Below are 15,277 nucleotides of genomic sequence, written 5' to 3'. Positions count from 1 at the left end.
TAGGAACACTGCATTTTATTAGTTACTGAGTATGGTTATTCTTTAAGATGTTTCCTAATGCAAATGAGAATTATTTATTTCTTGATTATGTCCAGGCAGCTGTGTTCACTTGATAACGAGTGCTCAGTTCATAACTTAGGAAATGCTTCTTTTCCAGGAATCCCGTCATCTAGGCAAGACAAGAAATCCTACTGGAGACAGGTTAAAAAGAAATAAGATTAAAATACAGTAAAAATGAAGTGAGGTCCCAAGGGGTAGGGAGGGGAAGTCAGAATTCTTAGCTGAAGTGGGAGAAGGAACCAGTAAGGATAAAAGTACAATTCTAATACTTAGCACAAGTACAGTAAGGAAATATGACAAAACTCAATGTTAAATGATTGATCAAACTTTCTCCTACTGAATTGCTGGAAGTGATTTAGCTTCTTCACTCACCTTTGGATATATTTCCTAGGGGAAAAAATTCAATCAGAATATCTGAAAAAATTTTTTCCAATAGTATATAAAACTGTTTCCTCTTAAAATCCCTGAGAAAACTTCGTGAATTGATCAACCTTAAACAAATGAGATCAATTCTCCCTACTTTGAGAGGCAGCTTTGTATAAAAAAAAAGTCCTGGACTTGGAAGTCAGAGAAACAGAGGTTAATATAAGAATTTAGACATGGAGCCAATAGACCAAGGACTCATTCTCATTTTTTTGTCATGAATTCCTTTGCAAGTCTTAGATTGCTTTGGCAAAGCAATGTTTTTGAAAGCATGAAACAAAATATATAGGATTGCAAGGGAAACCAAATATATTGAAATAATTATTAAAAATCTTTCCAAAATTTGACACCCCTCCCAGGTTAAAATCTACCTGATATAAACAATTGGTTCAACCTATTTTACAGACAAGGAAGATGAGGCCTAAGGATATTAAATACAACTGCATGGTATAGTGGAAGGACCATAGGATTTAGAGCTAGAGGATTTTGGTGTAAATCCCAGCTCTTCTGTTTGCTGTCTGGGTGATGAACTAATTCTAATACAAAATCAGTTACTCCTCCCTCCCCCTTTCAGTTTTCCTTATGTGTAGAATGAGGGGATTAGTCTAATTGACCTTTTTCTTTCCAATTTAGATTTATGGTCCCATGATCCTGAAAGTAAAGAATTTAGAATACAGAGCCTGAGAATGAGGTCTGGATTTCAGCAGAATGATTTAAAATAAAGAAATGATGGCCATTTATATAGAGTATCTAGAAAAGAAAGGCAAAATGTGTTTGGGACTTAAATCCAATCAAAAGGAGTTTATACTGAAAAGGAAGGGAAAGGAAAGAGAACAAACATTTATATAGTGACAATTCCATGTTAGGTACTGTGCTAAGTATTTTTACAAATATTGTCTCATTTGATTCTTACAAAAATCCTGGCATGTAGGAAGCTGCTTTTTATCCCCATTTTACACAGGAGAAAATGACCAAACAGAGGTTAGGTGATTTGAATTCAGGTCTTTATTCCAAGTCTGGCATTCTATCCACTGCACTGAAGAGTGTCTGTATTTCAATAGTGACATGGCTATTATAGAGAAGAGTGACTATAGGAAGATGAATAGAAGTGCAAAATACCCCAAAATTCATAGAAAACAAAATTCAAGAAAAATTCCTGCAATAAAAATTCTGATTCAGATATATATATATATGTATATATATACATATATATATATATATATATAAATTATGTTTAGTAATCAAGATAAAAATATAGAGTCTAATAAAAGAAGACAAATCTGGCATAATGGCTGTCACTAAGATGATGTCCTATCATTTTGATTGAACTGGGTTGGTTAGAGGTAAGAAAAAATCCATATGTCAAAGAGAAGACTAAAAGGCCGAAGGATGACTTCTCGATGTACTCAACCATCACTAATGACTATGAGTATGCTAATTTGAGAAGATGGAATCTTCCATATTTTGAGTTGGCATTGGAGATGAAGCAATCAGTAGAATGTTCTATTTTGTTGTGTGACTTAACTCAGTCTCTTCAGTTCCATCAGGAAAATATTTTCTCTTCTTTATACTGGGCTGAAGAATGGAACCAAGGACTGAAGCAAGTATTTATAACATTTCTCTAGACAAAGAAATTGTGGTTGTGACTTCCATGGAAGCTTACATTTTACTCGTTCCCAGGGAATAAAACAAGAATATGGATCTGATTATTTATATTTTTAAACCATGTATAATATAGACATACTAACAAATTCCCTCAAATCCATGTTTTTCTGACCATCTCCTTATACTCTTATTTTTTTCTCTTTTCTCTTCTTGGCTTCAATAGCTACTAGTAAATCTTTTCATCATTCTCTTTAATATATTTATTTTAATTCTTTATAACAATGATAATAATATTCCACATTTATAAGTCACTTTATGATTTGCAAAGTGTTTTATAAATATTACTTATTGAGGACTTGAAGTTAGTTATTATTAGGTTCCATTAACTGTTTTATTATTTTAAAACATTGCAGTGATTTCTCAGTAGTCTATCCTACCTGTCTCCAATGATGCCCTTGCTATTCCTTAAACAGAACATCATTTATCTTCAAACACTTTCACTGGCCATTCCCCATTCTTGGAAAATTTTCCCTTCTCATGTCTGCTTTCTACCTTCTCTCAACTAATGTCCAGCTTCCTACAAGAAGTGTCGCAAAGTACTCCTTAATCTTTGGGTTTTCCCTCTGAGACTTCTTGCAATCTATCCTGTCTGTCTGTCAATCTATCTATCTATCTATCTATCTATCTATCTATCTATCTATCTATCTATCTATCCATCCATCCATCCATCCATCCATCCATCTATCTATCTATCTATCTATCCATCTATCTATCATTTGTTTATTATCTATACAATTAGAATTATATCCTTTAGAGTAGGTTCCCTTAGATTTTTGTCTTTCTTTGTAATCCTGGAACTTAGCACATAGTAGGAATTTAAATCTGCAAGTTTACTGACATTCTGACATTCCTAGGCTAGCATTCAATCTGTCATGCCAGATTGTGATTACTTAACACCTTGACAAAATTTAATAAGATAATGGAGAATATTTGAATATGAAGTGATCAAACCTATTGTTATGAATATAATTCTACAAACCTAAGAATGGAAGTTCATCTCTTCCAATTTTCCAACCATTGTAAGTTTAAGGTGGATTGAATTGAATAACATACCTGATAGTGACCACCTATCCTTAGCTAGAACATTTCCATTAGCTAGGAATTTTCTGCCTCCAAAGGTAGACCATTTGATTTTTTTTAACCGCTCTAATTACAGGGTTTTATAGGATTCATGAACTGACATTATTCATAAATGTAGAGGTGGAAAGGACATTAAGAATAATATAAATCCAACCTCCTCATTTTAAAGGTTGCAAAACTGAGCTCCATAGTAGTTAAATGAATTGCCCAAGATCATACAACTCTGTGTAAGTATCTGAGGCAAAAGTTTGAACACAAGTCCTCTGAATGTAAATTCACAACTCTTTCTATCATACTAAATTGCTGATTAGCTATTATGATTTTGAATATTTTAAAATAAACATGTCACTTATAGTATTTTATATTTTTTACTGATTGAAGTAGAGGATTTGTAAAAATGTATTTTGAATTGAATCTTATTATTGCTGTATGCTATAAAATCATAGGACAGTCTGTTGCTCCTGACACTAAGGGGAAGTTTTGTTCTTTCTACTTGGCCTACATTTTAAAGGTTGGGTATTGCTATCTCTGTTCCTCATATCACTTTCAGATATGAAGGAAGTCATACCAGAGGTCAGAGAGAAGGAAAACAGTATACAACTTGCAGGCAGTTTATCTCAGGTACCAGGGTGATATCTCGGGAGACTAGAATAGGAGAAGAGTACATAAGAAGTTCATAGTCTTGGTTATGCTCTGATTCCAACTAGATGCATGAAATTAGGAAACATCGTTTCTGCTTGAGGCCTCCAACTGTTAAAGGGAGATATCAAATTCATTTTTATTTTTTGGGACCAAATAATTAACACTCCATAAATGTTTAATAATTAAAGAACAGTTCATCCTGGCTATTTTTGTACCCAAAGAGCGAGATGGAGACCAGATTTTGATAAGGTTGGAGATCTTTATTCCAGGGGACTGTCTGGTGATTGAGTACCCAAATCAGACAGTACCTGAGTGTTCAGGGGATAGGATTTTTATAGTGTTTTGAGGGGGAGGTACTGAGAGCAAGCAGGATATAGAAGCAAAGTCAGCAGTTAGATATATTGTCTTGTTATGCTAATACAAACATGTAAACATATGGCTCAGTATATATAGGGGGCTGGACAGAGTGGGAAAGGATCAGGGTCTCTGTGTTATGTCTGAATATGTTTCCTGAGATGGAGGGAGTCAAAGATTCATGGGCTTCCCACAGGTTTGAGGGAGTTAACTTTACTATCTTATGGTTCCAGCTGCATCTGGGGAAGGGGAGGCAGTCCTGGGAGGAAGCAGGAATCTTACAGATAGAGCAAGATAATTAGGCTAACAAGGGTGCTTTGTAAATCTTTAGACAATTTTATGGTATATCCATGACCCCTTGGGTCCTAGTTTCAGACCCAAAGGCGCCTAGTCAAAGTTATATTTCTAAGGAATTTCTCAGGGCCCAGAAAGATGTCAGGGACCCCATTCTATACAGAAATTTCACAAACATTGATATTGTACTTCACTATCAATCAGTATAACTGATTCTGTGTTGTGATATTTATATGAATAAGATTTGGCAAATTCTTGTCATAGTCAATCATTAGACAGACTTTCCAAAGATAGCAAAGCAAACCCATTTTACTGTTACTCCCAGGAAAAATATAAACAGTTTGAATTGTGTCAAATGCCATTTTTGGGTCAGTTTTTTGTCATTTTGCTAGAATTCATGAAAGAGGGGAAATTCAGGAGAAAAGGAAGTCTATATAGTGAATCCTGACAAAATATCTAGGAAATTGAAGAGGAGAAATCTGCGATGGTAGATTCAAAAGAACTCCCATAATGTTTCATGCATCTCTATTGCCATTCCATCTGACTCATTGCTAGGTTGTTTTTAGCAATAGGTGATAATATAGATGTGTTATAAGCTACAAAGGAGCTATGATATGTGTTTGTGGACACATATTCATGAAATCATGAAGAATTAAAGTAACATTATCTTGGTTTACAGTTGCTTGAGTACTTGTCATCCCCATCTTCTCCAACTTCCCAAATCAATCCTTCATTGTTTCACTCTGTGGTGCCCCCTTCTCATAAAACACATTAATTTTAGAGCTGGAAAAGACTTTAGCAGTTATTACAGACTAAGAAACACAGTCACAAAGAATCTGATTTTCCAAAAATCACATGTGTGTTCACTGTGAAGATCTGTTAGTGAAAATAAAAGGGATGGTATTCATTCCTTCCTCTGGTTGCCATCCTAGCAATGTGGGTTTTGCTCCTGGTCCAGACATTTCTTTTTTTCTTTCTTTCCAGAAAGAGTGAATGTGAATGTGAGAAGGATAGAAGCAATGTTGAAAGAAATGTAACCCACAATTATAGCCTTCTAACAGACAACAATAATGGCTGGCTTTCTTTTGTTTAAAGGAAGATACCCAAGATCAAGCTTTATTCTCTTTGGAATGTTTATTACAAAAATTAATTCAATACAATTTTCTCCTACATTGAGATCGACACTTCATTTCATATCTGTTGGATCCAAGTCTGGGTTTCACTCCCAACCATTTGAACCTGACTGAATATCTGTTCCAGAGAAGCAAACTTAACTGAGAAAACAAATGACTCTTACCTTCGTAGAAAGCCCGAACAACTTTCAGTCTCCATGGAGACCTCCCAATGACACTCAATTCTTATGGAAGCCACAACACCCTGCTTCCTATATCATAAGCACATACATGTATATACGCATGCATGCATACCACATATTTTCATGATGATGGTTTATTGTTAATATATATGGATACAAATATATATGTCATAACACACACATTTATAAATACATATATGTGTATACATATATATTCAAATATTCAGTCCATTAATAAACAATTTGTGCCAGGCACTGTGCTAAGTAATGGAGATATAAAGAACATGATCTGTGCTCTCCCATTTTCTTTCCCATACTCTCCTTTAGATTTGACCACTCTTATGATCTCATTGTTAAACCCTAGCAAGGAAATAACAGAGATCCACACATTTTCTTCAATTTATAATCTTAAAGAGAAGTCTGGGGTTCTAAGAAGTTAACTGATTTATCCAGGCTCCTAGAGCTAGTATGGAGGGAGTATTTAAATTTAGGTTTTCCTATTTCAGAGATCAGCTATGCATTCACAATGCCAAGTTCTACCTCTAGTGAAAAGATTGCTGCTGGTTTGTGGAAAAGAAAATTGAGAATATGAGAGGTTAATTGACTTCTGTAATGCTACTCAGTTAGGAAATCTGGAATTAAAGGTTGGTGTGAAAGGTAGGGACAAAAATGGTCTAAAAGCCACTGTAGGTGGTTCATGTTCTAAATCTTAGAAAAACAAAACCCAAAAAACATTCCATTTCCCATCTTGTTTTGGTGAAGTGCTTTAAAAAATCAATTAACTACTAAGAAAATATGAAGGATGATACTCTCCACATCCAGAGAAAGAACTAGTAAATAAAAATATGTAGACCTTGGTTTTTTCATATTTGTACACATTTGAGTCTAATGGTATCCATTTCTAGGGTAGGGCAGGGAAGAGGAGAAAAAAGGATAGAGAAATATATCTGATAACCTTCTTATATATTTAATAGGAGTGGTAAATTGCACTAGTAGATTCATAGTTTCATGTGCAATCATCTTTTTATTATACTATGTTATAGAATCTTATTTTTTCCATAAATTAAAAATAAAATAAAAAAAAATTTCATTAAGATCAGTGCATCAAAACGTAACATTGCTAATTGTACCGACTTAACTGAACAGACAGAATAAAAAAAATACCTTTTCTCTAAGGGAGGACAATGAAATTTAGAAATTTTACCTGAATGCTAATTTCTTATAGCCATTTACTCAATTTAATTACTACATTTGGCATATATTCTCTTCTTCCTTATTTCATTATCAAATCTATAGTAGGGATTTTCATTAATACATTTATTTCAATAACTTCCTGCCAGTATCCAATCTCTATTATTTTCTTCTGCTATATTTCTTTCATTTCGTGCCTATTTAGTCATATCTGAGTGTGATACCATTTGAAGTTTTCTTGGCAGAGATACTGTTTGCCATTTACTTCTCCAGTTCATTTTACAGATGAAGAAACTGAGGCAAAAAGGGTAAAATGACTCACCCAGTATCACACAGCTAGTGAGTATCTGAGTCCAGAATGAATTTAGGAAATTCAATCTTCCTGACTATAGGTCTTTTGTTCTATCTACTATACCAACTCACTGCCCTTCCTCATACCACTACCGATTTAGGTTAATTTTTACTATGCACAGATTTGATCACTTTGTTCTTCAGTTTAATAATTTCCTTCTGCCTCCTGAATAGTGTTCAAACTCCTCAATTTCTCATAGTTATACACCCTCTCCTTTCAATTTTATCTTATAATAATATTCACATTGTTGATTTTCCATTCATGTTGTACTACTTGTTATCTAACATTCAGTTCTTGACATTTCCCACTTCTCTATTTCCCCACACCCTTTCCTAGGCTTAGAATGATTTGCCTATTGAAATCTTACCCATGCTTTAAGACATCTTCAAATGACACTTCCTCAATGAATCTCTCTCTGTAGCTACCCCAGTAGGAAATTTTTTTCCCTTCTTAGAATTTTTATTGCTTTTAATGCTTTTCTCATGTATTTCTAACCATATAGGTGCTTAGCAGGGACATCAGAAGTAATGGTTCAATCCCCTCATTTTTCAAGCATGGAAAATGGAAATCTTGGATTTCAGTCACAAATAGTAATAAATGTCACAGAAAGAATTTGAACTCGGGATTAGGGATCTTTCTGTTCCACTGTGGTGTTTTTCATGTGCCAATTTTACCTTGTTAATCAATGAGTTTGAATGAGGGCAGAGCTGTTATTTCATTATCCCTACCATATTTCTCCCTTTTCATGAGGCATGGTACCCTAAATATAGGAATTTAACAAGTGTTTGTAGAATTGTGTTGAACTGAAACAATCATTTCCTTATGTTATGTTTTCTTTTCCTGAGGGGGTTGATCCTTTCCTACTGGATTACCAGTTGCTATTTCTGCATCTATCTGAAATCTCTTCTTTGAGACCTTTCCTCCTCAGTTCTTTACTTATAGGGACAAGATAATATTATCAACAGATTATATCAGTTGAAACTAAATAACTAGCAATAGAGAGAAGGCTTCTGACATTCCAGAAAACATACAAGGAAGGTAAGGAGATAGGAAAAATGTAAAGTTGTATGGCAGTTTCAAAGAACAGATCCAGAAAAAACAACAACCAGAAAGCCAGAAAATACCAGTGGTCTTTTATATCACTGATATAAGTTGTTCTTCCATACGTGTTTCTTCTATGTATTCATTCTTCCCATTGAAGGTGTGTGTGTGTGTGTGTGTGTGTGTGTGTGTATTTGCCTTAGAGTACATTGTAGACTTATGAAGTAAAGTCTTTCTAATATGTGTGTGTATGTATCTTTCATTAAATACCTTTAGTTTGAATGAATTGATCCTTCACGGTGACCCAAAAAAAGTAAAAGTACGAACAGGGGCTTTGAACTTTGATTTTAGCAGATGTGGATCTATGGCAATCTGGGGTAGCTTTTCAGGGTGGGGAACCTTAGAGAGTATATCCTAAATCTGACCATAAATAATTCAAAGGTCCACTCCAATTCTGCTAGTCTAGGATTGTGACACTTACGTCTTAATAGAGAAACCTTCAGTAAGTAGAAGAATGAGAATTTGGTTAGCTCCACAATTCACAGCCCTTTCGGGATGTGGGGGTGTGGGAAGGAGTTACTGGGTATCTGTCCCATACTGTATTTATTGTTTTATTGTGATCTATTTACCATTTAAAAATATTTCATCTAGGATTTTCTCTTTTTCTAATGACTAAAACTGGGAATTTGGTGGAAGCAATGATTCATGGCTTTCAAACTCTTTGTGCTTATTCTGAATCAAAAAGGACATGAACACATTGTAGTTTCTTGAAGTTAATTTCCTTCCCCCTCTACCCTTAGTTTTACAGGAACAACTAACTCTATCATTTTCTTTCCCTTCCAGAAAGTCATTTATCTTCATGCCAAAGTGAACCAGAGGTGAATCCCAAACAGAAGAGAAGTGAGTGTGCGTTTTGGGGGGTTCGAATTTGGAACTTCCCTAGAGGACAGGAGTCATGAGCAAGGGTTATTTGTGTTCAATGACTTACCAGAAGATGGTTTAAGGAAATGGAGTACTTAAGTGGTGAGACAAAGGTCAAACAGGAGCGATGCCTCTGCTTGTAAAACGTCCATCATGGTGCACGAGTCCCCAGGAGCGCACAGCGGCAGTCCTTGGGGAATGAGAAGTAGCATCCTTAGCTTGTGCCTGTGACTTATTGCTGTGACATGATACTATTACATTTTGGTTTTTAGCATTTTTAAAGAGTAGGTAATAGTTATGAGAGATGAAGAACTCAGAATTAAGTACTGTAGTTATACACAGAAGGGTAATTTGGTTTTGATGTATTGGCCTGGGCCTGTTAACTAATAATACAAATTTTTAAGTAGCATCTCACCAGTATGAAAAAGAGGTAGCATCATTATTAATGTCTAAACTATAGTGTGTTTCACACAGGATTATGGTAAAGGTCAGGCCATGTTTCTCTGAATTAAAAGCTATTCTGAGCTATAGCATTCCTAATCAACTCAGACCTAAAGGTGCATAGCTCAGTTATAATGAGGCACAATGAATTTAAATAAACTGCAAGATACTGTATAGTGATTTATAAATGCACTGTGGTATCCTTTTAACTCATTAGCAATGAATGATACTATGTGTTCGCAACTGTTTTTTGCTGTATGACTATTTTTTAATCACAATATTTCTTAGTAAAAGTGCCTTGTGTTCCTATTTCTTTCCTATATGTGAAATGTAAATGGCAGTGGGTGTGCCTAGTTTATTCCCAAACCTGGGTCATAGCAGAAAGGAACTGACAAATAACCACTCAAATAACTTTCATAAATTAACTATTTGTAATGGTATCTCATATTTTTGCAGCTCCTAGATGTAGAAACGTCATGAAAATTATGGAAAAAAAATGAAGGTTATCATTGAGTCTGTTTTTCAGAATTACACTGCAAACTTAGCCACTTGGAGGAATTTTTCAATAAACCATTGAACATAATTCAGAATTTATTGAGAAAGAAAAGCAATGCACTAAGAATTGGGTAGAATATGTATTTTAAAATATTTCAGTGGGCAAAGTCAGAAGCCTTCACACTCAAGACATGTTCTCCTCCATTTTTTCTGTTCTTTAACCCAGTAATCATATGTCCCCCCAAAAGCACACAGTATATGTTCATATCTTTCTATAGACATATGAGTATCTTCATATAATACATACATGTACACATACATGTATATATATCTATATATTTTACACATATATTTCAATGAAGGGTGTACCTCAAATCTCAGTGATATTGCTTTGAATGATATGACAAAAGCATCTATGTCCACAAAATCTACTGTGGCTTCATTCATATTTTCTAATGCCATCTTTCTGCATCTGGGTTAAAGAAACATTAAAAAAATGAAAACAAACTCAATGTGAATAGAGAGTCAGAATTTATAAATTTCATGAGATTATAGATACAAGAGGTCTCAAAACTATTAAGTCTAATTCCCTCCTTTTACAGATGAATTAAAGAACAGAGATTGATGTGGCATTTCCAGGGTCTCACATTAATAAGTATATGAGGCACAATTCAAACTCAGGACTTCATGACTCCTGAAAATCCAGGATCCCACCATTGTCTCATAAAGGGACTAGTTTGATTAATTCCTTTAATGAAGCTATCTACCTTGCCCTCAAAAGAAGTTTACTGATACCACATTCAGAGATCTTACTCCTTAAAACTTTCACTTAGTATTATGTCAGACGAAATGCAGTTTTTTTTGATGATATAAGATATCCCAATTTTTAGAACATTTTTGAGCTCTATTTTTTTAAACTTACATTGTCTTATGATACATTCCACATTAGACTTGTATTTTGGGGATAAGGCTTCTCACAGTCCTGGAGAGAGCTTCCTCAGGATTGGCTTTAGAGGTGGCCCTGAATATCTTATGAGAACTTTATTATCAATGAGTCGGAGCCCCTTCTGCCTTGCCTTAATTCATCCTCATTGATGACCAAAGCCTTTATGTTCCCTTAAATCTATTCCACAACTTAGAATGAGCACTAAATGAAACTTAGCTATTATTTTTTATAAATTAAATATATAGAAATAAAATATCATATCCATTTGTGTTACGTTTTCTCATTATACAAGTATGACACATACCACTAAAATTCTATAAATAACAGAAAATATTCTCTTTTGGATTACTCTCATCCTGATGCTTTTTGAGCCTTGTTCTGGGGAGCTACTTATGATATAGTAGAAAGAGGAATCAGGAAGATAGAGTTTGAATTCTAGCTTTGATGTTGAATAAATCATTTAGGTTCTCTGGAGTTCAAAAAATGGGAACAATATAGTAAAACAATGCTTGTTCTCTTTAAAAGATTATTGTGAGGCTCAAAGAGATCGTGTCTATAGTATGCTTTGTAAACTCTATTCCACTGTATAAATGGCAGCTACTAAAATCATTGCTGTAATTAAACAGAAATTCTTCCTTTCTGAAAAATCACTGGAGGCATGAGAAGTAACCATAATCTACTCATATTTGTTTGAGTATTTCTGGAAGGTCGTGTCAACTCTTTTTCTGTCTCCTTTCCCTTCTGTGCTATTTGTGTGGCCTCATTCTGCTATTTTCACACTGATCAATGAAACATTAATAAATGTTTGTTGAATTGAATTGAATTGAACTGAGAGACAAACCTATGCTAAATGGTACATAGACATTTCCAAAGGGATATTTGTCTTGTATGTGTTAATTGTAGATGATGGCATAGTTCTGTCATAGATTTCCAAGATCAGGGACTCTAAGGAAAAGAGCAATTCCTTTCCCTTCTTATAATACCATAACTTTGTAGGTATCTTGGGCCAGTGGTTTCTATACTAATTTTAGCAACTTTTAATGGTAAACTGACCTAGTATCTCACGGTTCACATAATCAGAAAGATTCACTTCATGTCTAACCTAATTTTATATTGCTTCAGTGTTTTCCTAGTTTCTCTTCTATTCTGTGTTTTATATTCAGCACTGGGATTTGGACAGGTCTTATTATGACTCCCAGTAAGACCTGATTGATATACATGGATGCAGAATGAAGAAGTACCCAAGGATGTTGGGCACAGTAAGAATTTAGGTAGATGGGCACAGGAAAACAGTTTTGAAGGGCTGAAAAAATCCAGAAAAATAAGATTGTAAAGAAGGGAGGGAGAGAGTCCACAGTCATGCTCCAATTAGTTAACTAACCTTTATTAAGCACCTATTATAGGACAGATAATGAACTTCGTTCTGGGGATACAAAGACAGGTAAAAGATAGTCCCACTCTTAAGGAGTTGACAGTCTAATGGCAGAGATGACATGCAAACAATCATGAATGATTAAGATGTGTGTGTGTGTGTGTGTGTGTGTGTGTGTGTGTGTGTGTGTTTGATAAATTGAAGATAATTTCAGAGGGAAGGAATTAAGGTTAAAGAGGATTGGGAAAGGCTTTTGCAGAAGATGGAACTTTAACTGAGACTTTATGGAAGCCAGGTTGTCACAAAGTCACATAGGATAATGTTTTCATAAGTCCCAGGACAGATGCAGCATCCACCTTTTGGAATTGAAAAAGCAATGTCAGAGGGATGGGGTTGGGGATGAAATCATTGGTCCCCTGACTACTGGAACTTGGAACAAACTTTTTTTTTTTTAGAAAAGCAGAGAAGTCTTATCTGTGAGCATTACTCACTAACTGTAACTGCTATTGGGTTAATTATTCATCATTTCTCCTTCATTCCTATATCCTTTTATGTTCATTAGTAAAGAGACTAAAGTGCTCTGAAACTGTTCATTCTTAGTTGAATCCAGAATGGAGACCCTCCATGGCTAATGCAGTTATGTTTAAAGAGTATATTTCTGTGCTTAAAACATATGACTCGTGTCATTGAGAAATTGCCTGAGATTAGATGGCCAAATGCGGTGGGACTCCTAAACTCTGAAACATCCTTTTGGAATTCTTCTCTATTATAGTTTACATCAAATAGCTTGAAGCCTAAGTAGTGCCCCAAACACGTGTCTAGCTGTAGAGCTGAGAAGACCTAAGAGGAGAGAATTTGCTTGCTCTCCAGAAAAAGGATAGGTTTAACTTGACTGTATGGTAGTAATTCCATCTACCCACTCTTGCATTAAGTGATTATCCCACTGGAAGTCAGTGATCTGCTTTGAAGTCCCTAGCTTCAAAAGACTCACCACATGATGTCTATTCATATAAGCCAGGGTTCCTCTAAATACAAAAACATCCTCTGCATCTCATTCTTAATTTCTTGCTGTTGATGAAATGTCTTTGAGCATCAATAGGATTTGGAGATTACCATAATTTCTCCTCATATGCACAACTGGGAGGGCAGGCGCTTGAAAGCTCATGTGGAGTTTCATATTCCCTTTAAATTGGGGAAGTCTAGTCCTAGAAAATTGCTCTTAGGATTTTCTGGTTGCTTTGGTTTTCCTATCATAAGGTTAGCTCAAATTCTAGATGACAATTTGCTGAGATTTTGAGAGTGACATGGAAATACTTAAGGATCTTTTAGTCTCCCCCCCCCTTTTAAACTACAGATCAAGATTAAGCATTATTAGTTATTTATACTTTTTGGACTTTGGAATCCTGAATAGTTTGTCCAGTTGGTAATTTAAGGCTTAATTCTGAAATTAGACATTATTTCCAGTTGATCCAAAAGTAGAGGTCAAATGAAATACTGGGTTTAATCAATGTTTCTATAAAATTCACTGCTTCTCAGTCCACCTTCCTGTTGGATATCCTGTTGATTTTATTTCTTACTTCTAAAACATTGACACCATTAAAAATTTCTTTCAAGAATTTTTTACTACAGTGAAAGTAGATTTGAGTCAAAAGTTCAAGTTGATAATGAACATAATGCCATGCATTTTAGGGTTCAAAGATTATTTAATAGAAGAAAAAGTGTAAAAGATATATAATAATACAATTGTTTGAAGTATTCATATTTTCAAATTAACATTTTTTTAAATGGGTGAGGATTTGGTTTCTATAATCTCCTAGTTCTGCACCTTATTGTTTTAGAGCAGTGGTGTCAAACTCAAATAGAAACAGATTCAGGGGGTACATATTGACTGAGAAAAAGAAACGATTAACTACAAGTATTATATTTTATCTTTTTGTATCATGTATGTATTTGCAGATCTACTTATCACATATATACATTTATTTATTTAATTAAAATATTTGCATTTTAATATGATTTGGGATAGATTCAAGAATTTTGCCTGCCCTTGCTTCAGATGGGGTAGTTTGACATCTCTGTCTTAGAGAATCTTTTGGGGCATTCAGAAACCGGGAAGAGGAAGCCCTGGAAAGAGGACAGGACAAGGAGAGTGAGAATTTCTTTAAAAGACAAGAGGAGGGGCGGCTAGGTGGCATAGTGGATAAAGCACGGGCCCTGGAGCCAGGAGTACCTGGGTTCAAATCCAGTCTCAGACACTTAATAATTACCTAGCTGTGTGGCCTTGGGCAAGCCACTTAACCCCATTTGCCTTGCAAAAAAAAACCTAAAAAAAAAGACAAGAGGAGGGGGAGGCTAGGTGGCACCGTGGACAGAGCACTGGTCCTGGAGTCAGGAGGACCTGAGTTCAAATATGACCTCAAATACTTAATGATTACCTAGCTGTGTGGCCTTGGGCAAACCACTTAACCCCATTGCCTTGTAAAAACCTAAAAAAAAAGACAAGAGGAGGGTAAAGGGTTAACCATTCCCCAACACCATTCCCATAGCTACCCAGAATCTGAATCTTTACTTCTCTATTCTCAACTAGTGTATAAGTTCCTGGTTGCCTTCATTGCCTGTATCAAATTTTTATACTGTCCACATTTTCCATTCCATTCTAACCCAAAGTCCCAGTGACTCTAGCCT

At 35.0% G+C, this 15,277-nt stretch overlaps 1 long non-coding RNA gene across 1 annotated transcript in view; it reads left to right on the top strand.

Annotated features, from left to right (window-relative positions):
- Window positions 1–15,277, top strand: part of LOC141496817 (uncharacterized) — a 59,134-nt gene that overhangs the window by 18,348 nt on the left and 25,509 nt on the right. The window contains exon 3 of the long non-coding RNA XR_012471175.1: window positions 9,261–9,317. This is a non-coding gene — a long non-coding RNA (uncharacterized LOC141496817). The remainder of the gene's footprint in view (window positions 1–9,260; window positions 9,318–15,277) is intronic.

Source organism: Macrotis lagotis, chromosome X (genome assembly GCF_037893015.1).
Source record: "Macrotis lagotis isolate mMagLag1 chromosome X, bilby.v1.9.chrom.fasta, whole genome shotgun sequence".
NCBI classification, from domain to species: Eukaryota; Metazoa; Chordata; class Mammalia; order Peramelemorphia; family Peramelidae; genus Macrotis; species Macrotis lagotis.
This window is presented reverse-complemented; position numbering and strand designations above follow the sequence as displayed.